Genomic DNA, 27,513 nt, shown 5'->3' with positions numbered 1-27,513 from the left:
TATAGTTTGTTAATATCTGATAAAATAAACCAATTCATTAAAAATACAAAATTACGTTGATATAAACTTCAAAAAAAAAGCCATTCCAAACTCACTTCACCTCTAAACACATCCCTCTGTATCTCCAGTTGACGACATTTCATTTTATGTTCACCTATCAGAAATGTCAGTTTTTAATAACCCCATTAGAGTATAGGTGATATTAAAATAAAAATGAAGGCCCCCTCCATTCCCACTTTAGGGTAGAAAAGGAAAACCTGTCAACTTTCCTTAAGGCGTACAGGGGCAAGATATCGAAGAAGGAAAGACAAGTCCGGATCCTGAGAAGACAGACATGTTAGCAACAGGACCAGACTTACCCTAATTCATGCAGGGCGTGAACACAATTCTGGTTGAGCCATGATAGGCAAGAGAATTTTTTTTGATAAAAACTTTAAAACTCAGTTCAAAAATGACAAGCAATTAATTTATTCCACATTTAGCATTGAGATAAACTAAAAGTGCTCTATCAGACTTGAGTTATTTTTCTCATTAATTTTAAATCGTATTTTCTAGGGAGTTATTACTATTATCAGAGAATAGAAAGTTGTTTTCTTATGTAGGATTTCTATCTGAGGCACTAGTCGGTTCTATTTTGAGGTTCATGGAGAGAACTGAACATCTTATTGTTTAATTAGAAAATGTTTGGTCATCCTCCAGGTCACACCTGCTCTGCCCTCTGAAGAGGCTCTGTGCTTGCTGAGATGTGATGTGCAGTGTGACTTCTACTGGCTGGAGAGGCAGGGCACGCAGGGAGGCGCTGGAGGCAGTGGGAGGGGAGGCCCTCCCTCCACCAGCCCCCTCCCATTCTGCACACCTCTGTGCTTTCCTGTATATAAAAGCAGTTCCTAAAAATTGTCAATGACGTTCTTAGAGGAGTCAGTCAGACTTTTGAATACCTTTATAAAGTGCACTATTTAAAGGCGTCCTTAGTTAACCTTTTGTAAGATGAATAACCATCTTGTAGGTGAGCAGTTTTATGTCCTGTCACCCCACCCCCAAATAAAACCTTGTCTTTTCATGATGCCAGCTTGACCCTGTGCCCCTCACATTGGCCTTTCAGACCCTCATGCACATTGGAAAATGCAGGTTCCATCTCAGAGTGAATGTACTGCTGTGGCCCATAGTTTGAACATATGTCACATTATCAGCAAACTTCTTTGAATGAGTGGGTAAAGGTGGCAAGGACTGAAGTATGGGGTGTTAATTTGACAACACCAGCAGAACACTAGGGGTAAATGACTAGCAAAACAGCCTGTTGTATCAGTGGAAAGTTGCATAAGGTCATTTTGGGGCAGTGCGTTGATAGAAGTTTTTGGAGCTGTAGCTCTTGACCCAGCATCACTACACTGGGGCGTGGTGTCAAAATCTCTACAAAGCAATATTCAAAACAATAGAGATAGGCTGACCAGGTCTCTAACTACGTCACCAGAATTAGAATAATGAAGTTGTCAGTGGGAAGTTTGAACAAATGTGGTTTCTCAGCATTCTGTGTGCAAGATGCCCATTTTGAATGATTCCTGAGAGACCCTAAACTTGTGTTCAAAGAGCAGCTGAAGTGACCCGGGCAACAGCTGTGATTCAGTGCCCTCGTGGTTGCTTTGCTTACCTCCAGGCAGCATATTGGATTGTGCGGGGAGTGGGGGAGGGATGCACTGGGGAGACAGGCGTGCAGAGTGTCTCCTGTCCGCAGGCTATTCCCTCTTTCTCCTTGGGCCTTTCCCAAGTGCTATGAGCAGATGTAGGCTCTAGAATCTGGAAGGTCCCATTTGTTTTCTCAGAATGCCATGTGAATACAAATTTACTCAGAGAAACATTGAGACAATGAAGTGTCCTCAATCCAGTGTCTTTTTCATTTAACAAATTGTGACAGCATTAACGCTTGGTTTTCAAAATCCTGGAAAGAATATGGTTGAAAAGAAATGGCCTCAGAAAAGTGATGTGGTTTGTCTAAGATCATTCAACTAGCAAGCAGCCGAACCCAGAGTGTGGAGCCTACAACCTGCCGTCGGCAAGAGTAAGGATTGGGAAAGTGTGTTTGCACTTACTTGAGGTGGACGGACACATGCACAGGAATGTACCCAGGGTGCGTACGTAGCCATGTGGGCTAAAGATTTACAGGAATGGATAGGAAAGGCATGTGAGCAATAGCTTATGAAATTTATCCTTAACATAACTAAAATTTTGATTCGTATTATGTTATAAAACTTACATGATGCATTCTCTAAGATGGAAACATTTTTAAAACAGATGACCAACAAACCACCACCCTCCATTTATAATATGTGATGATTCAAGATGCAAGCATGGTGGGATGACAAACTGTAAATCATCTTAAACGATTGTTTGATAAATGACCTGTTAAACTACCAAAAACAAAGGAAAATAGAAACTCTAAAGAACAACAACGGATAAGCTTCAATATCAAAAATAACTGTTAGAACCAAAAGTAACAGAACCAGAAACATTATACACAGGTAGAAAATAATAAAAATAAAAGCTGCTTCCAAAGGCACAACCCAGGGGATAACTTTGCCTGTTTAGTTGCATAAAAAGAATTTAGGAGTTCAGTTAGCATTATTTCAGAGAGATGGGCCTTGCAGTCCGTGTTCAGTGTGAAAACACTTTTTGCTTGGGTTTTAGTTGTTAACTGAATTTTTGTCGATAAAATTCATTTTTAAATACTGGGGTGGCATTTTGAGAATGAGTCTGAAGGAGAGAGTACTTGCGTGGATTTTAAACTGGGTCTTTCAAAAAGGGCTCACTTAGGTTAAATTTCTATTTAGAACAATTCTTAGGTCTCCAACAAGTTCAGTTGTAATCTGTCACTTGGCCTCACTGGGCAGGCGCCTGCTTTCAGATGTTACCTCCATCTGCTTCTTCCTCACCTTTCCTCTCTTTCAGAAAACTTCAGTGCCCCAAACAAAACCAAAAAGCAAACACATTTCAGATAATTAGAACCACAAAAGTTTTATTCCGTTGCCTCAACTTTAAACTACAGAACTTTCTGAAAGGGAGATACAGTAATCTTACCTCAAATACATTTGGAATCACCCCCCATGCCCCCGCTTAGAAAAGCGAATAAATGAAATGTTATAGAAACTCACTCTTCTGTCATGTGTACAATAGGCAGTTTTTAACTTCCTCCTATGATGTTGGTCCTCACATGTTGGTGGTACAGACCCTCAGCTGGCATGGGTCTGAGATGCAGGAGTTTATTGCTGAAGATCCTAGTGGGATTAAGTCCTGGGACAGTTTCCCAGTGGAAACCCAGTAGCCATGCTGGGGGGTGGCCTGAGGCATTAGCTTTAGGGTAGGCCCCGGGGAAGCCCAACTCATCCTACAAAAGATGCGTACCAATTCCACTGTTAATTATTTGCAGTTTCTAAAAGTGCATTTAATAAAGCCTATGTGTTTCTGTAACCAACCTTCATGTCTGACATCTCAGCCTCAGCCCATCACCCATGTGTCTCCTTTATAAGAAACCTTGTCCTTATGGGTTGAGTGCCCCATGGGATAATGGCACAGCACCAGTAGGGCAGTCGAAAGAGTTGAGATATGATAGGTAGTGTGCGTGGTTTCTGAGTTGCTGTCTAAGCACAGCGGCTGGCCTGGGCTGGTAGTCATAGATGATTGACTGTCATAGATTGACTGTAAGAGGCACTCATCTGCCTCAGATCTCCCATGGAAACCCTGTATTTGTGAGGACCTTGGAGAGGACCCTGCACAGAGCAGTCCCACCAATCCTAACCCGGTCTTGGAATGCTTTCAGACATCTCTTGCCTGTGTACGATTCTGGCTTTACTTTTCTCTCCCAATTCCTCACCGTTTCCATAGTGCCTTTTTGACAAGTGGCTCCACAACAAAGAACTATGAGCTGATTAATGTGCATAGTATCTTTTTTTTTTTTTGAAATGGCATCTCACTCTATCACCCAGGCTGGAGTGCAATGGCACAATCTCAGCTTACTGCAACCTCCACCTCCCGTGTTCAAGCGATTATTCCACCTCAACCTCCCAAGTAGCTGGGACTGCAGGTGCACTCCACCATGCCTGGCTAATTTTGCTATTTTTAGTAGAGACGGGGTTTCACCATGTTGGCCAGGCTGGTCTTGAACTCCTGACCTTAAGTAATCTGCCCGTCTTAGCCTCCCAAAGAGCTGGAATTACAGGCCTGAGCCACTGTGCCCGGCCTAATGTGCAGAGTATCTTAACAGTTTTTTTTCTTATATACTAAACCCAGAGATACAGCTCATTCATTTCAGTACTCTAATAATAGTTTAATACTCTAAATTTCCTCACAAAGACAGGTTTTTGTTGAAAGCTAACTTTGAGTCAAGGGAAATAATCTGTTTTGTTATTTCTAAGTTTATTCTCTGCCCTTCATTCTTATCCTGACCTTTAAAAGCTGTGGATATTCGCCGGGCGTGGCACACGCCTGTAATCCCAGCACTTTGGGAGGCTAAGGCGGGCAGATCACTTGAGGTCAGGAGTTCAGGACCATCTTTGCTAACACGGTGAAACCCCATCTCTACTAAAAATAACAAAAATTTAGCCGGGCTGGTGGCGGGCACCTGTAGTCCCAGCTACTTGGGAGGCTGAGGCAGGAGAATGACGTGAACCCAGGAAGCGGAGCTTGCAGTGAGCCGAGATCCCACCACTGCACTCCAGCCTGGGTGACAGAGCAAGACTCCGTCTAAAAAAAAAAAAAAAGCTGTGGATATTAAGTATCACACCTTCACACAGTCCATTGTTCTCACTTTGTTCGCAATGGGATCATCAAGGCTCTGCTGGAAGCCTCTCCTAACTGCTCTGGACTTGGTAAGCACCCTGCAGCCTGCAGCACTGCCGTCCCACTCAAGTGGCCTGGAGCAAGGAGGGTCATTTGTCCAGCTGCATCTCTGTCCTTCTGCCATCCACTGTGGCCCTGCTCATGTGGGTCCTCTTGTGTAACATTCATTGGTACATTTGCTAATCTGAATGTTCTGGATGTAGGTGTATTAGCTGTGAATCGGAGCCCTGGATATATTTGAGGACATCACAGTCTATTTTAGAACCATAGAGATGAAATGTATCTGTTGACTCAATATGTGCAGAATTCTGTAGCTTCCTTCCTTGCCTATTGCTAGACCTCGAGTTTCTGATTTGTCACATACCTTTCCAGGAAAAACATGCGTCACACTCTTGGGACACAAAAATGAGTTTGCATCCCTAATCTCAGCAATGGTTCTGTCTGTTGCTCTTCACATGCCTACAGGGCAGAGTGGCACAGGGCTGCTCAGTGAGTGCTGGGGTGACCAGGTGGCCCTACCGTCTCACCATTGGTGTTGGGCCATATGTTATCCTCAAACACACACTTTTTTTTTTTTTTTTTTTAACTAGAGCAGGGCCACATGGACACCTCCCTCCTCCCTAAGCTCTCCTGCATCCCATTGATTGTCTGCAGTCACCTATCTGTCCCACCCAGAGTCTGGCACTGCAGTCACCAGCTAGTCTGTTCTGCTACTTCAGCCTTGCCCCAGGTGCACCTGGGACTGTAGCACCCAGACTCATAGACAGTGGGAGCAAAGGGCTTCCTGACGGTCTCTGGATCAGAGGGCCAAGCTGTAACCCATCTGTGATTGCCCTGCCTCCCCATCATCTTGTCCTCCAGTGATTGCAATGCCCTGGACACCTCCAGAGGTTACTGAGGGGATGGGGTACACAACACCCCACTGCCCCTGGCTCCAGTGTGTCCTGAACATTATGCAGAAGGCCAGGCCATGCATGGAAGTGGGGTAGAGAGAACCATGGCTCTGGGAAACATTTGCCCTTCAGGGGAGACTGAGGCTGGGGTGCGATGGAGGGGCTGATGGAGAGCCCAGCATTGGCCAAAGGATGGACCTCAGTCACTAGCACTTCTACACGGTTATAGATATTCCAAACTCCAGGTATTTCTGACCTGTCTGGACCTAAGACACAGACGTGGGCTTCCAGCGTTACCGACCTCAGGATTTGGCTCTGGGCTGGACAAGAACTCCACCCTGCCAGTAGCCGAGCATCCTCTTTTGGTAGAACCAGGTTACCTGGTGCCTCCTCACCACAGAGCCGCCTGGCTGCCCTAAAAGAGTGGCCCTGCTCTTCAGGTCTGGATGAAATAGAGGTGAGCTAAACAATTGTGGGGAAATAAAAGGAGCTCAAACCCGAAGGGTCAGATTAAAGCTGGCAGGGCCTGTTTGGATGTTGTGAATCATGAAGGCGATTCAGGAAGACCACCAGCTTCAACTATTGGTGCCTTATTGCTTCGGTGTCTCTCTCAGGGACCAGAGTGGCAGCACCAGACAGGGCAAGGGAGGAGCCCTAGGAGGGAGGGGTGGAGATTGAGCTTTGTCCGTTATTCTGTGTGATTCCCTTGGCGAGCTCCCCAGATGCCTGTTTGACACTTGGTGGAATGAAGAGACCCAGAGGGCTCCCCCAACGTGCTGTCCAGCCTCACCATCTGCCAGAGGCAGAGCCAGGGCACAGGGACCCAAGTTTTTAGGGCTTGTTTGCTTTTGTGTTTGTCTCTAAAGTGCATTTTTTCTCACCGACTGTGCTTCATTTTCTTGGCATTGCTGGAACCTAGAATACTGTTTGGGACAATGACAGACCCCATGCATGGTGGACAAACAGATGCAGACAGCTCCACCTTCCAGCAAGCCCCAAGTAGGACACAACGTGATGAGGACATTTCTCCATCTGTGCTTTTCAGTGGGTTTTCTGGGAGGAGAGCACCACAGCCAGTCAGGGGCACCATGGGCAAGGGGAGGCCCATGTCCTAGGCCAGGCCAGGAGTCATGCACCTAGAAAAGTCTAGGAGAACAGAAGCCTCCCACAGAACTTGCAGGCAGGCAGAGGGAAAGCTGCATTCCTGTAATGCCAGAGGCCAAGACATTGAGAGAGAACATCAGATTGAACTCCCAGGACAGCAGATCGACTGTCAGACCTCGTGGGCACTGTCTCCTCGTCTCGCTCTCAGCATAAGGCTTTTCCCGGAAGATGGAAATGTTCTTTCTCCTTAGACACTGCCCAGAAATGCTGATCTTCCTGGAATTTCTATTCAGAGCTTTAAATATTACAGAAATATATATTTGGTGAGTTGGGCTCTGCCAACTGTTTCAGTCTCTCCTTAAGACTGAGTTGGTGCCTAATTAGAGTAAAAACAAGGATGCAAATTGCTTCTTGGGGACCCAAATCAGAGGGTCTCTGTCTCCACCAGAGCCTGGCCCAGCCCTGGAGAGTGACTTGGGAGCCCCGTCCTGATGGGTTCTTCCCTCTCCTCTGAGACCTTCTCCCCGAGCCCTCAGCCTCCTTGGATTCCGCCCACCAGGCCTTCTCTGTCAGAATGGAGTGGCCCCAGGGGCAGGACTCACTTCTACCAACTGAGCTTTCCTATGTGCACAACTGGCTGCCCTAGATATTTTCCTGTCCCTACCCCTTACCCAAGGCCATCTCTGGGACGTTCTCTGGGGCAGCAGCCTCAGTGAACCCATTCTCTATCTGCTCCCTCCAGCCCCTCAGGCTTCCCTTCCCATGCCCCTTCCTCTGATAATGATACTCAGTAACCCAGGAATCCACACCAGAAACTCCCTAGCCCCTGCGCTTCTTCCTCTTCCTCATCACTAGATCTAAGTATTTCCTGCCTCTCTCTTGCGTCTTTTCCACCATTGGCCCCGTATGCACACTCATCTCTTGCCAGATCATCTCAGTAGCTTCCTGCTAGCTCTCCCTGCCTGCTGCATTGTGCCTCTTGCCTCCAGGACTACCAGGAGAGTGAGCTGTCTCAAGTGCAGATCTGCCTCTGGGGCCCTCCTCTCGAAGCCCCCTACTGGCACATGACAGGCTGCTGGGGGAAAGATACAAGGCAAGGCTGTCCTGTCAGTCCCTGTTCACCCTCCAGTCTCATCTCCATTTCTCTAGGTGCCCAGAACACCGAGTTACTCCTGCCCTGCCGTGCACAAGTACATGTGCACACACAAATGCCTGCACACACACACTCCATGGTCCCACACGTGCACGCGCACACACGCACACATTACCCCACCTGTAGTTGGCTACCTCTCGCCTCTTGCTAATCTCCTTTGAGGTTCAGAGGCTTAGCTTGATCATTACCTCTTCCCAGCATCCTTCCTCCTAGTTCGGCATCCCCGCTTCTAGTTGTCCTTGGCACCTGGGCCCACCCAGCACTGGTGTGGCATTAGCAGAACAACCAAAGATGAAATATCTACAAATAACTGTCAAGAAATGTGTAAGACCTATATAATGCTATTTCAATCAGAATGCCAATATTATATTGCCTTTTGAGCTTGACAGAATCATTGAATGGTTCATGAAAGAATAATCAGGCTACAGTACTAAATTTTTTCCAGTGAAGAAATGTCCTAACAGATAATAAAACGAAGTGTTCAGATTACGTTAATTGACCTCAAATCCATTAGGATGGCTACTGTCAAAAAAATCACAGAAAATAACAGGTGTTGGTAAGGATGTTTGGAAATTGGAACCCATGTGCACTACTTGAGAAACTGTGAGAGGATGTAGTTGCTATGGAAAATAATGTGGAGGTTCCTCAGAAACACTAAACATAGATTTGCCATATGATCCAGCAGTCCCACTTCTGGGTATATATCCAAAATAATTGAAAGCAGAGTCTTGAAGAGCGACGCACATGCCCATTTTGATAGTAACATTATTCACAATAGCTAAAACGTGGAAGCAAGCTAAGTGTCTATCAGCAGATGAGTGGATAAGCAAAATGTGCTAAACGCATACAGTGAAATATTGTTCAGCCTTAAAAAGAAAAGAAATTCTGTCATAGGCTACAACATGATGAACCCTGAGGACACTGTGCTTAGTGAAATAAGCCAGAGACAAAAAGGCACATATGATATGATTTCACTTATCTGACATACTGAGAGTTCTCAAACTCAGAGGCAGAAAGTACAATGGTGGTTATGAGGGTCTGGGGAAGGGAGATGGGAGTTATTGTTTAAAGGGTATAGAGTTGCATACGTGCAAGATGAAAAAGTTCTGGAGAACCCTTGCACAGCAATGTCAATATATTTAGCACTGCTGAACTATACACTAAGAAATGGTTATGATTATGTAAATTTTATGTTGTGTGTGAGTTTTTCTTTTTTCCACAATAAAAAAAAAAACTACGTTAATTGGAAATGTAAGATTCTAGTTACTGGCATGTAGTTAACAGGCTAATTCTGATTTTCTACTGTTGCATAACAGACTGCCCCCAAAACTCAGTGTTCATGGATCTGTGGGTCAGGAATTTGAAAGGGCACAGTGGGGACGGCTTATCTCTGCTCTATGGCTCCTAGGGCCTCAGCTGGGAAGACTCACATGGCTGGGGCTGGAGTCCTTGCCCAGGCTGGCTCACTCGAAGCCTGGACCAGGAGCACCTACACCTGACCTCTCCCTGGGTTTCCTCCCAGCATGGTGTCAGGGTAGCCAGACTTCATATGCTGAGGCTTCTGCTCCAAAAGTGAGTGTGAACACAGTCAAGACTGCATGCCCTCCTGACCCATCTCCACAGCCACTCTGGGTTAGCGCCACAGGATTCTGTTGATTATAGGCAAGTTTCTAAGCCAGCCCAGAATCAAGAAGGCAAATTAGACCCCACTTTTGAAGGGAGGTGTGTGAAAGAATTTATGAACCATATATTCAATCTGCCGTGCAGACAGGTAGGTCAGACAGAGAGCTCTGAAACGGATGCCAGCCCCAAGAGCCTAATGAATGTGTGGGAGCTGGCAGGGAGGGCTGAATTAGTCAACGTGGAGCACTTTGGAAGTAGGTAGTTGGACTATAAAGTCAATTTATATCTCCCCATTTCATAAAAAGTTCTGAATGTATATAAAAAGCATTGATAAATAAATATTTTAGAAGCATGAATAAATTCAGCCTGAACATCTTACCAGTAATCCCAAGTGAAAAAAAATTGATAAAGATTAAATATACGTACACATTCTATGCAACAGGCACTGTAAACAAAATTGGAAAGCATATAATTATCTGGAAACAAACATTTGCAACAAATTAACAAATGCTTAATAATCCTCACAGAGCAAATAAGAAAACACAAACAACCTAATTAAAAACTGAGCTCATGCCATGGAGAAAAAGGTGAGAAGAAGTGGAAATGACTAAGAAATAAATACATGGAAAAACATTTGTGCATTTTTACTTGTTTTTTTTTTTTTTTTTTTTTGGTTTTGGTTGTTGTTGTTGTTTCTGAGATGGAGTCTCACTCTGTCACCCAGGCTGGAGTGCAGTGGTGAGATCTCTGCTCACTGCAAACTCTGTCTCCCCTGACCTTGTGATGCACCTGCCTCAGCCTCCCAAAGTGCTGGGATTATAGGTGTGAGTCACCACGCCCGGCCGTGCATCTTTACTTGTAATGATGAAAATGCACATGAAAGTTAGGGAAGACACATCTTTCCAAAATGATTGCCCAGCTTCAGAGATTCCAGTTGCTCAGTAAAGGCACCTGAGGCAGCCTTTGGGATCACTGGGGAGGCTGAATCTCTTGTCTTGAAAGTTTCACTGAAGTGTTCACTGAGGTCCTTCCCCTATATCCGTGGCCCCATAACAGAACCACTAAAACATTTCTAAGATACATGCAGAGTATGTGCATCTTGACTTCAAGTAATGAACTGTCAGAAAAAAACTAAATGCCTATCAAAAGGGGATGGTTAAATATGATGCAACTATTATGATGTTCTTAAAATAATGATTAAATTATTTTAAATCCGTTGCCCAATGGCCAGGGCTGTGCTGGGTGTATATTTACATGGATCAATGTCCATGGTAAACTACTAAGGATGGAAAGCTAGAGGAAAATATGTTGAACATGTGTGTGAATATGTTATTCTCTGGGAGTGAAGTTTAAATATTTATTCAGATAATTCTTGAAAGCTGTTCTCCACGTTGTTAATGGTATGTAGCCATGAAGAGTAGAATGGAAATAGGAACTTCCATGGTTTTAATTTTCTGTGCATTGGTATGATTTGAGTTCATAAACATAAACATGTTGTTTTTGCAATTTAGAAAACCTATTTAAACACACATCTGTCCTTTGGAAGTAATCAGAGCTCTGGATGTAGTGTTTTGGCTACACGTTCACATTCATACCTGATTTGGGGGAAGTGGAGAAAGCTTGGAGCCTCCTAGAAGTTGAGTGAATGGTGTCTTTGTCAAGCATGCAATGCACGTTGGGGTTGCAGTGTGATGCAGCAGGAGTCCAAGCCGTGGGCACTCACACGCATGCAGGAAAGGTGCATGTGTGGAAGGGACTGCAGGAGATGCCAGTACCACCATGAGTAGCTCCAGGCATGGGGTTACATGTGGATTTCATTTCCCATGTTACGTACTTTTCTGATTTTCAACTTGATCCTTGATTACTGTTTTGATTAGGAAAAAAAAAACCCAAAAGTTTAGAAATTATTTTGTTCTCTCTCTCATTTGACTGAAAATCTGTTTCTTAATCATATTTTATGTTCCCACGTCCTATGCCCAGAGCCTAGCACACATTATGTGCTCAGCCAGTGTTTGCTCTTCCTGTACTTCCCCTGGGCACCTCCCTGCCTCTTGAAAGAGCGTGCTCTGCATTCCCACTCAGGACTCCCAGCCTGAGGAAGCCCGTCTCCTCTGAGCATGCGTGTGCATGCTCCTGCCTGCGGCTGACAGTCTTGGCTCTAAGCCCCACAACAGTGGATACGTTTTCAAGAGTAGTTCATTCACCACGTATTGAGTACTTGCCATTTGCTTGACCTTTTGGCAGAGCCCAGAGACAGAGATGAAAGGCTTTAGTCCCTCATGGAAGAAGGGCGTTCAGAGGCCCTGCCTAGTGTGCGAGGCCTCACTTTGCTTGACACGGTGCAAGTGGCGATACAGGCAGGCCAGCTGGGATGCTGCGGCCAGATATAGCCAAGACTCAGAATGCAAAAGAGTGACTAGCCTGGAGGAGTAGAAAGAAGGGGTCATCTCAGCAGAGGGTGCAGGATAGGGCAGAGGTCACAGAGGCCTCCGCGCACCTAGGAGGTGGAAGTTGGATGTGGCTTCAGAATTCAGTCTGCATCAGTGGTGTTTACTGAGATCCAGGCACCCACACGAGAAACAACAGATGAGGTCAGATGAATTCAAGTGCAGTCCTGGCTACCTACTGCTGCCCAGATTGCCCCAAAATGTATAGCATGAAAACTGCTGAGGGTTGGGAATTTTGGAGGGGTCGGCCGGGCGCGTCCAGCCCCATTCTCTCAGGCAGGCGCTGTCAGAGTGTATCTGGAGCCAGAAGAGTGGGGGCCTGGGGCTACTGGGGGTCAGCCGGGTAACTGTAACCTCAGGGGTGCTGCACGTGGTCTCCCCACATGAACGATATTGGCCTTTCTCACAGCATGGCAGCCTTGAGGTATTAAATTTCTTAAAAGGAAGGTCAAGGCTCCAGTTTGAGTTTTCTAGTAAAAGGTTGCGTGAACTTTTCTGACCTAGCCTCAGAGGGCAGGTCACGTCACTGCGGCCACACTCCTTCTGTTCAGGGTGAGTCTCAAGCCCACCTGGGTTCAAGGGGAGGGAGCAGAGACCTCACGTTTCACTGAGAGGAGTATCAGGGCCATTTCCAGGAATAGATGTGGAATGGGAAGTAGTGTTGTGTCCACCTTTAGAACCGATGATCTGACACAGATACTAAAAAACAAAATACTCCAATTACTTGCTCTACACACAATAGGTCTTTAGATCACAAAATAATGAAAAGTAGAGCCTTTTCTTACCAGAAATTTATCTAGATCTATTTGTTTAATATATGGATTTTCTAGAGTGCTATGGTTTGAGTATGAATTATTTGTTCCCACCAAAACTCATGTTGAAATTTGATCCCCAATATGGCAATGTTTGGAGGTGGGGCCTAGTGGGAGGCGTTTGGGTCATGGGGGCAGATCCCCATGAATGGCTTGGTGCTATTCTTGAAGTAGTGAGTTCTTTCTTCCTTGAGACTGGATTCGCGCTCCAGGCAGAGCAGGTTGTCATAAAGCAGGGTTCCTCCTTCTGTTTGGTCTCTTTTCCTGTGTTTACACTTCCCTTTTGACCATCTCCTCCCTGTTATGATGCAGCACAAAAGCCCTTACCAGAATCCAGGGCCACGGCCTTGAACTTCCCAGCTACAGAACTGAGCTAAATAAACCTCTTTCCTTTATAAATTACCCAGTCTCAGGTATTCTGTTATAGCAACACAAAACAGACTAAGACACATAGTCTTAATTATTTTCCAATGTCTGTTTATATTCTTCGTGTGTCAAATTGTTCTTTAAAAGTATCTTCTAGAATGTGGTGCTATACTTGTGTCCATAATGCAGAATCTGGGACATAGATTGATAGCACCAATTTTGTCCATTAGATGGATGCATTTGTCATTACATAAGGAAATTATAGGTCTTTGGAATTTTCTTCAATTCCATCTCTCTCCCATGTTTTCACTGAAAAGATAGAAAGGAAAAGTGGTAAAAATTTGGAAGTTTCAGGTCCTTGTAGATCTAGTGACTTCTCCAGACTTATGCAGAAATCAGTGGCAAAGCTAATTTCGATAGAATTTGGAAACAGCTTTTTATTGCCTTACTTCTTTTTTTCTTTATTTTGTACAGTAATATCTCCTTTAAAGAAAGAGCCCTTTTAGCAAGTGTGTGTATACAACATAGAAATGGTACCGCAACAAATGACAGAAGACTGAACATGGCTGAGTGTTATTCAGGAGCTAAACAATGGAGTTTCCATACCTGGAGGAGTCTAGAAGCAGGAGCTACTGACTCAGCAGCTCAGTGTGGTTGCAGCTGGATGTCTGTAGTCCTTGTGGCCTTTCCCTCCTGGCTCCCAGATGGCTGCTGCTGCCCCCAACATCACATCTGAGGTCAAGGCAGGAAGTGAGAAAGGTGGACAGAGACCCCCCAGGAGACGTCCTTGGCCCAAGCTGTGTCTCGTGGCCACCCTTGGTAATAAGAAAGTATGGGGTACAAGTGAGGATTTAATGAGAACTTAACTCTTCCAGCTTCCAGGTGAAGGTGGGCAGGGTGAAGCATTGACATCCAGCAGTGGGTCCCCCACTCAGCCAGGGAGGGTCACCCCAGCTCTCATTGACAGGCGTGCCAAGGCCACATCACAGGGTAGGTGTGGGAAGGGAAGACTGGGTGTATTTATGAAATCAAAAGAACAGTCAGTGGTTTGCTGGTGGGTGTGCAGTTGGGTGTGGCGTGTGGGCAGGACGGCACAAGAGAGGGCAGGGTGGGTGCTGGAGAGGTGGCAACCCCCATGCCTGGGCTGGGGAGCCAGGTGGAGGCCCTGGGCTGATGCCATTGCTGCTGATCCGTAGACTTTGAGTAGCACAGGTCCAGAGTGGTTCTCAAGTTTTGCTGCATGTTAGATTCACCTGGGGATATTTAACAATTGGTTTATACACAAATAATGTAAAGACCAAAAATTGAGTTTAGTCTATAATATTAAAGCACAGCTGAATCAGTTTTGCTTACTGAAGTATCTGTTCAAGCGCCATTCCTCAAACTCTAATGCACGCATGCAACACCTGGGGATTTGTAGGCATGCGAGCTCTGATCCAGTGGGTCGCTGGAACCCGAGAGTCTTCATTTCTTTTTTTCTTTCTTTCATTTATTTATTTATTTATTTATTTATTTAATTTTTGTTTGTTTGTTTTTGTTTTTTTGTGATGGAGTCTCGCTCTGTCACCAGGCTGGAGTACCGTGGCGCTATCTCCGTTCCCAGAAACCTCCACCTCCCGGGTTCAAGCGATTCTCCTGCCTCACCCTCCTGAGTATCTGGGACTACAGGTGTGCGCCAACACACCCAGCTCATTTTTGTATTTTTAGTAGAGACCGGGTTTCACCATGTTGGCCAGGATGGTCTCGATCTCCTGACCTGGTGATCCACCTGCCTCAGCCTCCCAAAGTTCTGGGATTACAGGTATGAGCTGCCGTGCCCAGCCGAGAGTCTGCATTTCTAACAAGTGCCAGTGATGACAGTGCTACTAGCCCGCAGGACACACTTTCAGCAGCCAGGGAATCACGGGCCAAGGTTGGTGGAGAGGGTCGGTGGATGTGGGGTGGGGGGTATTTGGGAGTAGTTGTCCCTGGCTGGGCCACGGGAGGGAAGAAATGGCTTCAGCTGGAGCGGCTAGCAACACAGAGCTTGCAGACTTTCACTTATGGTTTAATTTGCCTTAAGTAAACTTATATAACCTGGATTTTGGGTCAAGAAATATAATATGCTTAAAATTTGTCTTATGTAACAATATAATAAAAAACAAATTTTTACCATCCTTTTATTTAAACATTTGGAGGTAGAAAATCAGTGCTGTAGTTGGCAACTGCTGTGCTTCTGGGTTTACTGAGGTGAGTGTTGCAAGAGCCCAGGCTCACAAGGGATGATGGTCCAGATGCCAGCTCTGTCCCTTACAGCCCTGTGGCCATGCTGAGTTATCTGCTCTGGTTCCTCCATCTCTAAGTGAGAGATGAGTTGTATTATCTCAAGAATGTGAGGTAATGCCTTGCAAAGGGTCCAGCGCACTTTTTTCATGCAGTGGGACTAAATAAATGAATCCATGTCCACATGGAAATGCCCCCCCATGTGCACACAGCTGTGTATGTGTACATGTATATGTGTGTGTATAAGTATGCATCTATGCATGCTAATTTTCCTTCCTTCTGGAATATTTGGCCCCATGTGATGTGTTTGTAACAGGGGCTGCAACACTTCCTCTCATCCTGCTACACACAGCCCAGTCCTTGGCACTGTGATATTGCCACAGCTCCCGTCAAGAAGAGGAGGTCCTGGGATCTGGATCTGGACTGACCCCGTAACTGGCTTGGAGTACTACAAGGAAGCGAAAGTGGCGATGGACCCATTCTGAGGTGGTGCAGCCAGCAGCTGTCCAAACACGTCAGTGAGGCTGTAGTGTGCCGATCTACTCCAGCTGACTGCGGCTTCATCAGTGACCCCACGAGAGACCAGCCAAGAATCCCAGTGCAGCTTCACCTGCCAACCCAGAAAATGAGATGACTCCATTTTAACCCACCAAGTCTCAGGGTGGTTGGTTACACAGCAAGTAATAACATATGGCTAGAAAAAAATGGACGAGAAATATCTCTGCATAATACTCTATATTTACACTCAACTCAACAGTATAGCCCTTGAGTAAATGTTGGAAAGGAATTCAGCTGGTCATTTATTGCTCCTGCAGAGAGGAAATGTGGGAAATAATTCAGCTGGGATCCTGGCCCTGGTAAAAGGCAGGGCACCATGCGAGGCACTGCATTCACAATGAACCAGACATGAGAGCCAAACAGACATTTCCCATTTGTGCACACATACAAAGTGCTTCGCACAGTGCCTTGTGGGGTGCCCCCGCGTCTCTTCAGTGCTCCACGTCTGTTTGTAACTCACTGTAGCTCTCACTACCTGGTGGTGTGCCAACAACAATGGTAGACCAGCTGGACAAGCCCCAGAGTGGGGAGCAGAGGGAACAGTTCATCCGCTTCCAGCCCTTCTGCAGGCTCCAGGCACAAACTGATGAAGGACAGAATCTTTTGTCTTGCCGGAGCCAGAGGGTGTGGACACCAGAGGACCCGTCCCCGGGCATCACATTAGCTCTTGCCCAAGAAAGGTGAGTCCTCGTTTGTTCAGCCTTTGCCAAGAACTCTATACCCCAGGCAGGCCCACGGTGTCTCATCGATGAGCTAAGTGGGACCAAGGTGTGAGTGTTTCACAGGACAGAAGTTAAATACGGAATACACTTCCTGCCTGGACTCTCAGCTGAAACACCTCTCCAGTATCTGCTGATGTCTTTAATGCCAGGCCTGGTGCCAGAGCATGCCCGGGTGCTCGGAGGAAAGGGACACGCCTCGCTCCACAGCTCTGGAATGGGGCATTGGTCCTGGGGTCAGGATTTTCCTCCTGTTCTATGTGAAAAGCCTCTTCCCCTGTTAGTCATCATTTCCCCACTGTGGCTGAGCCCTGTCCCTTGGTCTTGACAAGTCTAAGCTCATGTGGAGGCTGAGATTCCTGCAGGTGTCCTGACCCAGAACTGAACGTCCAGCTTCTTTTAGAAGACACTGTTCTAGAAATGTGGAGGCCACCTTCCCATCTGTATGCATGCACACACACACACTCATGGGGGCACACAGACACATACATGCATACGTACACTCACATGGACACAGACACATGCATGCACACCGACACATAGATACCTGCACACACACAGACACACATGCATGCACACATGCTCACAGGGATAGGCACAGTCACATGCAGGCACACACAGACACATGGACACACAGATATAGATGCATGCACACACACACAAGATGCATGCATGCACACACAGATACATGGTCATAGATACAGATACATGTGCACACAGACACATGGACACACAGACACATAGATACATGCACACACAGAGACACATGCACACAGACACATGCATGGACACACAGACACATGGACACATAGACACAGATACATGCACACACACATGCATGTACATGCATGCTCACAGGGACAGGCACAGACACATACAGGCACACACCACAGTCATATGACCACACACAGACACATACATGAATGCACACACACATGCTTAAACAGACATACATTCACCACACACACTTACATGGACACAGAAATGCACACACAGACACACTTATCCCCTGAACAGTAACCTCCCACCTCTGTGAATGTCACTGCGGCATGGAGGGAGGAGGGAGTTGCCACTGGGGAGCCAGGGGCCTCAAGCCAAAGGACAGTGTGTGGTTCAGGGACAGACTCGAGCACCAAGTCAAGAACGAGAAGTTCTGACCACAGCCACTGGAGTGCGTTAAGAAGCCCTGTGGGCTGTTTTGTGTCGTCACCAAGCAGGCCTGGCCACTGGTGCTGCAGTGCATCGGAGCCCCAGATTCATCTGGTGAGGGTGAGGCATGCCATCTGTGTGTGGCCCCCGAGCTGAATCCACCACATCTGCTCCCACAAATAACAGAAGAGAGAGTCAGGGGAGTGTGCAGCCAGGGACAGGGGCCAGAGAGGCACCCTCCAGGACACCTTTGGGGCCCTGCACCCTTTCCTGTTCCATCTGCACGCTCTGGGCAGTGACAGGGGCAGGGCAGAAGGCCCAGGGGAGTGCCTCTGCGGGGTCTGGTTTGTCGTGGAGGGATCAGTGTGTTTCCAGGCCTGAATGAGGAACACGCAGATGACAGTTCCCAGAGTACTTTATGTAAAGCTCGTCTTTGCGGCTTCTTGATTTTTATTTATAGAGAGCTATTTCACCTAAAATAGCAGTTATGCCTTGCCTATGAGCCCACGAGGATGGGATTTGCTCATGGCAGTTTGGAAATGAAGAGAGGCCCAGAGGAGGGGAAACCAAGTCACAGTCCTCATGGGAAAGGTGGTTTGGGGCTGGAGCGGGCAGTGGAAGGGGCTGGGCATAAAGAAGGCTGTGTCTGAGGCTCTGCTGCCAATGTGCCCGGGCTTGGACGCTGGCTCGCCCCAGCCCTTGGGAGATCGTTCAACTTCTCTGTGCCTCAGTTTCCTTATGAATGAAGCGAGCACACCAGTTACCCCTCCATGGTGTCGTCAGGGCAATTACCTGGATGAGAGATGTGCAGTGCCCAGCAGGATTGTCACGAAGCTTTGCCGGCATGACAGCTGTGGCTAGGACTCCTTATGTGGGGCCTCAGCGCCTTAGCCAAGGCTAGCACCAGGGAATGGGCTGATTGGAGCCCTTCATATGGCAGGTGAAGCTCTGCTAGGAACCTGGAAGCACCAGGCTCCCGGGCAGCACAGAGGAGGGCAGGCAGATGCCAATCAGCAAGCCAAGCCCCACAGTCTGGAAATGTGCACCATTGTGAGTGAAGGTGGAGCCAGGGAGGAAGTAAATCCCAGAGGAGAAGGCCTGGGCCAACATTTTAGAGCCCAGCGGCAGTACTGAGCCCACGTAGGGAGGTGCCATGGAGTCATGGCCCCTGGAGCTCCTCATACATCTGGTTGCTGTGGCAGGTAAGGGTTGGCCACTGAAGTCCAGGGCCAGGAAAGGACAGGCGCCATGGCGTGCAATAACCCTTATGGGATTGATAGTAAGACATACAGAAAGTATGTTTCAATAGCAAGCACCACTGTCTCGGTCCTTAAGATGCTAACCGGTTGGCTCCAGTGAGTGTGAGGTCACCCGCAATCCATTTTGGGAATTCTTTGAAGGCACAAGTGGTGACTCGTGGAATACTTAATAAAGCAAAGTAAGGGTTGCCCCTGGAGAACAGAGGTCTGTACAGGCTGGGAGAGCAGCCAGGAGAGGACAGGGTGCTCGAGTCTTTTTGCAGGGCCAGTCATGTCCAAACAACTCCAGTTCACTTGCCGTAGGTTGACAGGTGCAGCAGATGAAAGAGTGGCAAGCCTTAAATGCTATTGCCTTGATGTTATTAGCTCCTGATTCTGACAGTGCAGGGCCCGGCCCAGGGCACAGCTGCGCACAGGGTTAGCAGCATGCCCTGCTGCAGGAGGGATTTGCCTTGTCACCATCCCCATAGCAGACCCAGGACAAGGTCCGTCACGTTCCTGATGCCAGGGTATGTGACATGTACATCCCCCAGTGGCTTCCAGGTGCAGACCCAACACTGACACTGACCTTACAAATGGCAAAGTAGAAAATCCAACCGTAACACCAGCAAAGGACACTAGCTTGACAGCACTTTGGAGTATCTGGAGGAAATCAAAGTTATGGTTATGCTTGAAGACATTTCACTAAGTCACAAGTCTCTGGGCTCCTGGGCACATCAAGATTTGTGTCATGCACTTTCTGGGAAGAAAACAAAATGGAAAATGAGGACCTTCCATCAGGAAGCTGATCCTTTCCTTCAATGCAAGTACTCTCTGGAAACAAAAGCAAAACGAAACAAAAACCATAAAAATACAAGAACAAGAAGTGCTGAAGACAGGTGGAAGGAATGAAAATAGGACTGAAGCAGGCATGTGCCCTAAGCAGAGCCAGGCACACGCCTGCTGAGGGGACCCCACTAACAGGTGACCCAGCCAAGAGGTCCCCGGCTGGCTCCGTGTGAACAGATCCTCCCGTCCTGTCGCGTCCGTGTCCACAGTGAAACTCCAGGCACCTCAGGGACGCTGGGGAGAGCCTTCTCCATCCACACCCCCTTGGAATGTGCCCACCCCTTTTCACTGTTCTGGTGGGCTTTTGGTTTCTTGTCAGGGTTGGGGCTCTGCCAAGTAGCCACAGTGAACACAGAAAGCAGCCCTTGAGCCGGCCTTCAGTGAGAGTTGCTAAGGGGTGGCTAGGAGATGAGAAGGGTAGGCTCGGCCCCGCCGCCTCTGCTGTCTGGTTCGAGATCAGCTGCTGGCCACCACAGGGGACATGTGCATTATCATCTATCTTGGGAAAGACTTTGGTAAACCTCCAAGTTTCAAAGGAAAAACAAAACCTCACAGTGGCTCCCCTGCAGGATAAAGGACAGCACTGCCTTCTGTTTTCTTCAGAGCCTGGCTTGAGCCAGGTTTGCATAATCCCCGCCTGGCCCTGAGCTGGGGAGACAGTGTAAGAACAGCTTCAGGTCGGGTCCTTAGATCCTTAATGCAGTCCCCACAACCACCCCCTGCACCCCTCCTTCCCCCGCTACATTGCTGGAGTGTGAGAGGCCTCCAAGGCCAAAGGGCTGCCCGGGGGAGGGGCCCAGCACCCAGCTTACCACCTGCACACCCATCCCCCTTTCTCCATCTTCCTTCCCCTTTGCCTTGCCTCTCCCTGCATCCAGCCAAAGTCCCACTCTGCCCTTCAACCTGAAAGCCAAATCCTCTAAGCAAAAGAACTGACACATTTTGCAAAGTGGCAGGAATTCAAGGTGCTGATGCACACGATGCTGGGCATGGCTTTGTGTGAGATGGAAGCATTGGTGGGGATGATCTTGTTGTGCTAATTTCACTAATGACTGGAGAAGAGAAAATCTACAAGGCTTCAGGCAGGTAAGGGATATTGAAATTCAAAGCCATCAAAATACTGAGATGCCCTCAGAAAATTTAGGGAAACCTTTGAATATTTCTGCATAAGTCATTCTCTTTCCTGTTTCTGTCAAAGTCAATTTCATTGGAAAAATTACACAAGCAAACCTAAATGACACTTGATCATTTTTCACTCCAGTTAGCACATACTTATAATTATAATCCAAATAATGTTAAAAGCTAAATGAACTCACTTTCCTAGTTGTGGGTTTCCTTTATTGGCATGAAGCTGAACTGGCCCTCGTGTGCACACATCCACATGCATGGACACACACACATGCACGTGCACACACATCCACGCACAGGCATGGAAACACACATGCATGCACACACGTGGGCACACACAGACATGCACGGACACACATGCATGGGCACACACAGGTACACACACGGGCACACACATCCACATGCACACATGGACACATGCGCACATGCAGGTACACACACTGTGGTGAAGTTTGCTTCCTGGTTTAAGTAGATTTGTTTTAACTACATCTTCCCCGATGTTAAATATCCTTGAGGGTTTTGAGTTGCAGGCTCCATGAGAGGGTTTTTGTCTGGTTTTGTCACTGCTGTGTCAACTGGGCCTGAAATCTAGCACCTAGAAGGTGCTCGAATGCTCAGTGGAGTTGGTGAGCAGTGGAGGGTGGTGGAGGAGGAGCAGAGCTCTGTCTTGACACTGTAGCGTGAGGAGCTTTACCCCCACCCTCAGGGAACCATTGGGCAGCCGCAAGCTCAGAGGCGAGGCGTGGCCGGGTGCTGGAGGCACCACCAGCATTGGAAGAGCACTGAGCCCCCGGGCTGTCCGAGCTCAGTAGGTAGTGAGAGAAGGAAGAAAAGATAAAGGAAGGGTCTTGGAGTCATCCCAACGTGTGGAGGCCCAGAGAAGAAGACCCAGTCCTGGAAGCTGGGGACAGCGTCGCGGACACTGGCCTTTTGAGATCCCTGGCTCTGGCAGCTCGATTGGTTGCATCCCAGCTACACCCCTGCTCGCTGGGTATGGAGAGGGAGGATCTGGGAGAGAACTAGGTTTGAACACAGCAGAGGCTTCACCAGCAAAGTACAAGGGCAGGGAAGAGGGCCGGGGGCGGGGCGGCACGCAAGGCCGAGGACTGGATCACTGAGTGCAGATTGGGCAGCACAGCAGGGCAGCATGTGTGGGACTCGTGGTGTAAGGGAAGATAGTGAAGGATGGAGGATTGAGCGCACAGTGTCAGGGAAGCTGCTGGGGGCGTGCGCAGGGAGGAATACTGAGAAGAGTGGCCTTAGAACCACACAGCTAGAGGAGCTGGCGGGTCCAAGGGTGACTGTGGGAGTGGACGGTTCAGGAGGAGCAGCAGGAGAGATCATAGAAGTGGGGCGTGACGAGCTCGAGAAGCTAGCACGTTGGGTGGGCATTGAAGTCACAGAGAGTGGCGTAGGCAGTGGTGGGTGAGCGGACAGGGTGCCTGGTGCTGACATCACTCATTCCTGGGGGACTGGTGCCACCAAACATCTGTGAAATTGAGCCCCAAGGGATGAGGAGGAACAGGATGCAGGGAACAGGCCCCCCGCCCCGGGAGAGGTGCACGTGGCCGGGAGGGTGGGCAGGACTGGTGGCAGCAGGGACCGGGGCCCTGAGGAGCCACCCTACTCACCCTGTCCCTTTGCCCTGCAGAAGGCTGGCCTGACTGCCCAGAGGAACCCCTGCTGTGCTGGCTTCGGGGACCTCAGACGTGACAGGCACCTCCAGCCTTCCCCACGTCCTGAGAGAGGACCTGGTGGCCTTCTTCCCCTCTGAGGGAGGCCCAGAAATGCCCTTGGTGCCCTGGCAGGGTGCAGGGCCTCCTCAGCCCTCTGAGTTTTTGCATTAATGTAGGACCCTCTGTCAGGAATGACTCCTGCTGCCTCAGTCCAGGTCCTGGGTTCTCATTCATTCTATAACCGTGCCCTGGTCAGTTAAAAAGGTAGAACTCAGTTACAAGAGCAGTCACTAATGCATCTGCGGTAGTCATGGTCATTGACAGCTGTATTTATTACGCTTAACACGTAAATTTAAACTAAGACAAGGATACGATGCAGTACAATGGCCATGTTCCTCTACTAGGGTGGGATTTGCCACTTAAACTTCGTGACCTACTTTTATGACATTCTCAGGGACATCAGAAGGGAGGGTGGATTTCTTGTCAGCTGTTTCAGAAGACAGGACTACCCTCCAGGCCCTCAGCTCACTTCTGACCTGCCCTCTGGTCTGCCCCTGGCTTGCTGGAGGCCAGCCACTTGGCCACTTTTAGAGGGTCACCTCCCCATTCGCTGCACATGACACTTATCCGAGGCCACCCCCACCCCAGTTTATCCCTCAGGCATCACCCCAGTTATAGTCCCAGCCCGCTTCATCCAGTTCCCCGAGCTGACGGATTCTCTATCATGCAATGGCAGCGAGGCTGAGAATGCGGCCTGTGGTCTGGGACCAGGAGGGCGGCTGTGATGATCCACCTTTCCCTGAGATGCTGACTCGCAACCCAGCCTCCCAACAGCAATGTGCATAGCTGGAACAAACACGCCAGAGAACATCCCCTTAAAAAAGTGCCTTGGGGATTTATTTGGACAGAAGAAGAATCAAGTCCTAGGACTAGGACTTCACTTTCTTCATGCACAAAACGAGAGTAATTGAGCTCTAAAGTTGACAGGACTCACATGCGATCACATTGGTGAGGTGGGCCAACCCCCTGGCCAAATGCTGGGCAAAGAGAGCTGCCTGGAAAATGGAGGTAGTTATTATTTCTGTTTTTATTTTTATTTTATTTATTTATTTATTTATTTGTTTATTTATTTATTTATTTTTGAGATGGAGTCTCACTCTGTCGCCCAGGCTGGAGTGCAGTGGCACGATCTCGGCTCTCTGCAAGCTCCGCCTCCCGAGTTCACACCATTCTCCTGCCTCAGCCTTCCGAGTAGCTGGGACTACAGGTGCCTGCCACCACGCCCAGCTAATTTTTTGTTATTGTTAGTAGAGACAGGGTTTCACTGTGTTAGCCAGGATGGTCTCAATCTCCTGACCTCATGATCAGCCCGCCTCGGCCTCCCAAGGTGCTGGGATTACAGGCGTGAGCCACCAAGCCCTGCCATATTTCTGTTTTTAAAAATTGGGGTTGACTGCATGTTTCAGGAGCAGCAAGAGAGGGAACCCATCCTTCGCTTTTCCCTGTGAATGTTAACCTGAGGATACACTTGTCCGTTCCACCAGCTGTGGCGCTGATGGGACGGCACTGAATCTATGGCTGAGTTTGAGAAGTGTTGCCTTCTAATGATACTCAGTTTTCCAGTTCATGGACATGGATATCTCTCCATATATTTAGTTCTTCTGTGATTTATTCCAATGAGATGTCTTGTAGCTCTCAGCATACAAATGTTTCATTTCTTTTGTTAAATTTAATTCCTTAAGATTTTATCCTTTTTCTAAATGACGAGTTAATGGGTGCAGGAAATCAACATGGCACATGGATACATATGTAACAAACCTGCACATTGTGCACATGTACCCTAAAACCTAAAGTACAATAATAAAAAAAAAAGATTTTATCCTTTTTGATTCTAAAGGCTTGGGTGTATATAGTGGAATAAATGTGGGTTTTGGCGTTGGGCACACCTGGGTGTAACTCTTACTGACCAGGTTTGTAACGCAGGACAAGATACTGTTTTGTTTTGTTTTTTTCTGAACATCTGTTTTCTCATCTATAAAATGGGCATCATAATTCATTTCTACTTGGCTTAGTGAGATGATCACTTGGGATAATGTATGTGAAAAAACACAGCACAGTGTGGTAAATACTAGTTTCCTTTCCCAGATCCACAGTAAAGCTTATCCCGACACCAAAGCACAATATCCCCTGACACAATATTCCCAGAGTTGGGGGAGAAAAAAAGATCTGTTTGCTTTCACTTTTGTACTTTAAATATTTAAGATTTTTCTTACCCTTATTTTTTCTTTAGTGATGTAGTTTTTATCTATTTCTAATTCTCAATTTCTACCCCTTCCCCCCTAAAATCCTCCTGGTACCTTTGAGTTTCTAGATCCAGCCTTAGTAGGCTTATTAGAGTTTTATATTTTCACAGTACCACTAACACCATTTGCTTAATTTACTATTTCATTGCTAGCTCATATTTTCTTAGGAGATAGAATGTTATCAGAATTTTCTTCTTCTGTTCTTACATATTTGAAATGAGATGATTGATGTCCAGGCCCTGTGAATCAAGTAAGTTTTTTCTGCTTCTCTCTTTTTCTTTTCTTTTCTTTCTTTCTTTTTTTTTTTTTTTTGTTTGTTTGTTTTTGTTTTTTTTGAGACAGGGTCTCCCTGTGTTGCCCAGGCTGAGTGCAGCGATGCGACCTTGGCTCACTGCAACCTTCACCTCCCAGTTCAAGCAATTCTTGTGCCTCAGCCACCCGAGTAGCTGGAACTACAGGTGTGTGCCACCAAGCCTGGCTAATTTTTGTGTTTTTAGTAGAGATGGGGTTTCACCATGTTGGTCAGGCTGGTCTTGAACTCCTGGCCTCAACTGATCTGCCCACCTTGGCCTCCCAAAGGCCTGGGATTACAGGTGTGAGCCACTGTGCCCGGCCTCAGTTTCTCTTAATTTAGTATTTGTTTTCTTTTAAATCACAAATGGGCTTCTTAGATTTCAGGACAGTTGGGGTCTTGGAAGGTATTGGACTAGTCTTCTATGTGCGCTGCACTGCCCATGCCATACAGAGGGGAGGTAAGAACAGATGGAAAAGCAGCATTTCTTCAGGAACCTGGGGTCTCTGCCCAAAGTTAAATGGCTACGAGGGCTTCTAGGCAACCCTGGGGCCCATTGCTGTTAAAAAGAAAAACCAGGAGCTGGTGAAAAATGTCAGCTACAGAGGCTGAAGAGCAGAGTTTAGCTCATGGCCCCAGAGTGTATTTGAAGATCACGCACTATTCTGATTTTATGTGTGATCTGTGGATCCACTTCTGCCTGAACGAATGGAAAACAATGGCTAAGTGCTGACAGTAAACAGCTGTTTCAACCTGGATTGTCCAGACCCATGATCTTACACTGGAATCTCAACACAGGCTGTCATATAGAGCAGACTTGACCATCAGCCAAAGGTACTGGCAGGTTATTTAAACACCAGAATCTCACAGCCCTCATTCCAGGGTGGTTTCCAACATGCTGATCTCACAGCCCAGGCCGTGAAGAGGTGAGCAGCAGACTCTTTAAACAAAAACAAATCAGCTGACTTTACTGAAGTTTGATTGACAGACAACAAGCTGTGCATGTTTAATGTATGCAATTTGAGGAGTTTGGACCTCAGTGTACACCCCTGAAGTCATCAACATACTCTATGCCATCACTTCATCACTATTCATCACTTCCAAAAGCTTCCTCCCACCCTGTTTATTTATTATTAGTAGTAGTAGTATTTGTGATAACACTTAACATAAGGTCTACCCTCTTAGCAAAATTGTAAGTATGTATTATATAGTGCTTAAAATTTTGTCCTTTAAATTTCTACGTTAGCTATAGGCGCTGAGCTGCATAGTAGCTTGCTAGGACTTTGTCATTTTGTATAACCAAAATTTTGTGCCTCTTGACCAACTCCTCCCTGTTCCCATATCCCATTCCCTGCCCCTGGCAGCCACCATTCCACTCTGCTGCTGTGAGTTTAACTATGTTAGATTCCTCATATCATATACATAGATGTGTCCTTGTGTGTCGGCCGTGTTCCACTTAGCATAATGTCCTTCAGGCTTGTCCATGTCACAGATATCAGGATTTCCCTCTTTGGTAAGGTTGACCACTGTTCCGTGGTGTGTACACCACCTTTTTTTCCTTCATTTATCTATCAGTGGGCCCTTAAGCTGCTTCCATGCCTTGGCTGTTATGAAGAATGCTGCAGGGAACACAGTGTGTGGCATCCAGAAGTACAACCAGAAGCAGGATTGTCAGGTCATAGGGTAGTTTGAGTTTCCATTTTTTGAGGAATTGTTTTCCCCAGTGGCTGCACCAGTCAGTAGCCTCTCAGTAGGCACTAGTGCCTCCTGTTTTGTTTGTTTGTTTTTTTGTTTTGAGACAGAGTCTCGCTGTCACGAGTGCAGGCTGGAGTGCAGTGGCGCGATCTCGGCTCACTGCAAACTCTGCCTCCCAGGTTCAAGTGATTCTCCTGCCTCAGCCTCCCGAGTAGCTAGGATTACAGGTGTACAGCATCACGCCCAGCTAATTTTTGTATTTTTAGTAGACACGGGGTTTCACCGTGTTGGCCAAGGCTGGTCTCGAACTCCTAACATCAAGTGATCCAACCGCCTCAGCCTCCCAAAGTGGTGGGAGCTTCAGCCTAGTGAAAGATGGGAGTCTTTCATGATCCAGTTCAGCCACGAGTGGTCAG

The 27,513-nt window shown here is 47.4% G+C and overlaps 1 protein-coding gene across 7 annotated transcripts in view; it reads left to right on the top strand.

Moving 5' to 3' along the window:
* The window catches only part of SYNDIG1 (synapse differentiation inducing 1), a 197,373-nt gene that overhangs the window by 2,321 nt on the left and 167,539 nt on the right, over positions 1-27,513 (top strand). The window contains exon 1 of one of the 7 annotated variants that reach the window (XM_055265255.2): positions 15,796-16,728. The exons of the other annotated variants lie outside the window; for them this stretch is intronic. The gene's annotated coding sequence lies outside the window, so the exon portion shown is untranslated. Of the gene's footprint in view, positions 1-15,795; positions 16,729-27,513 lie in introns of those variants that run through there. 7 annotated transcript variants of the gene reach the window in all.

Source organism: Symphalangus syndactylus, chromosome 24 (genome assembly GCF_028878055.3).
Source record: "Symphalangus syndactylus isolate Jambi chromosome 24, NHGRI_mSymSyn1-v2.1_pri, whole genome shotgun sequence".
Classification (NCBI taxonomy): Eukaryota; Metazoa; Chordata; class Mammalia; order Primates; family Hylobatidae; genus Symphalangus; species Symphalangus syndactylus.
Note: the sequence above shows the minus strand (reverse complement) of the source record. Positions and strands in the feature narration are given on the sequence as shown.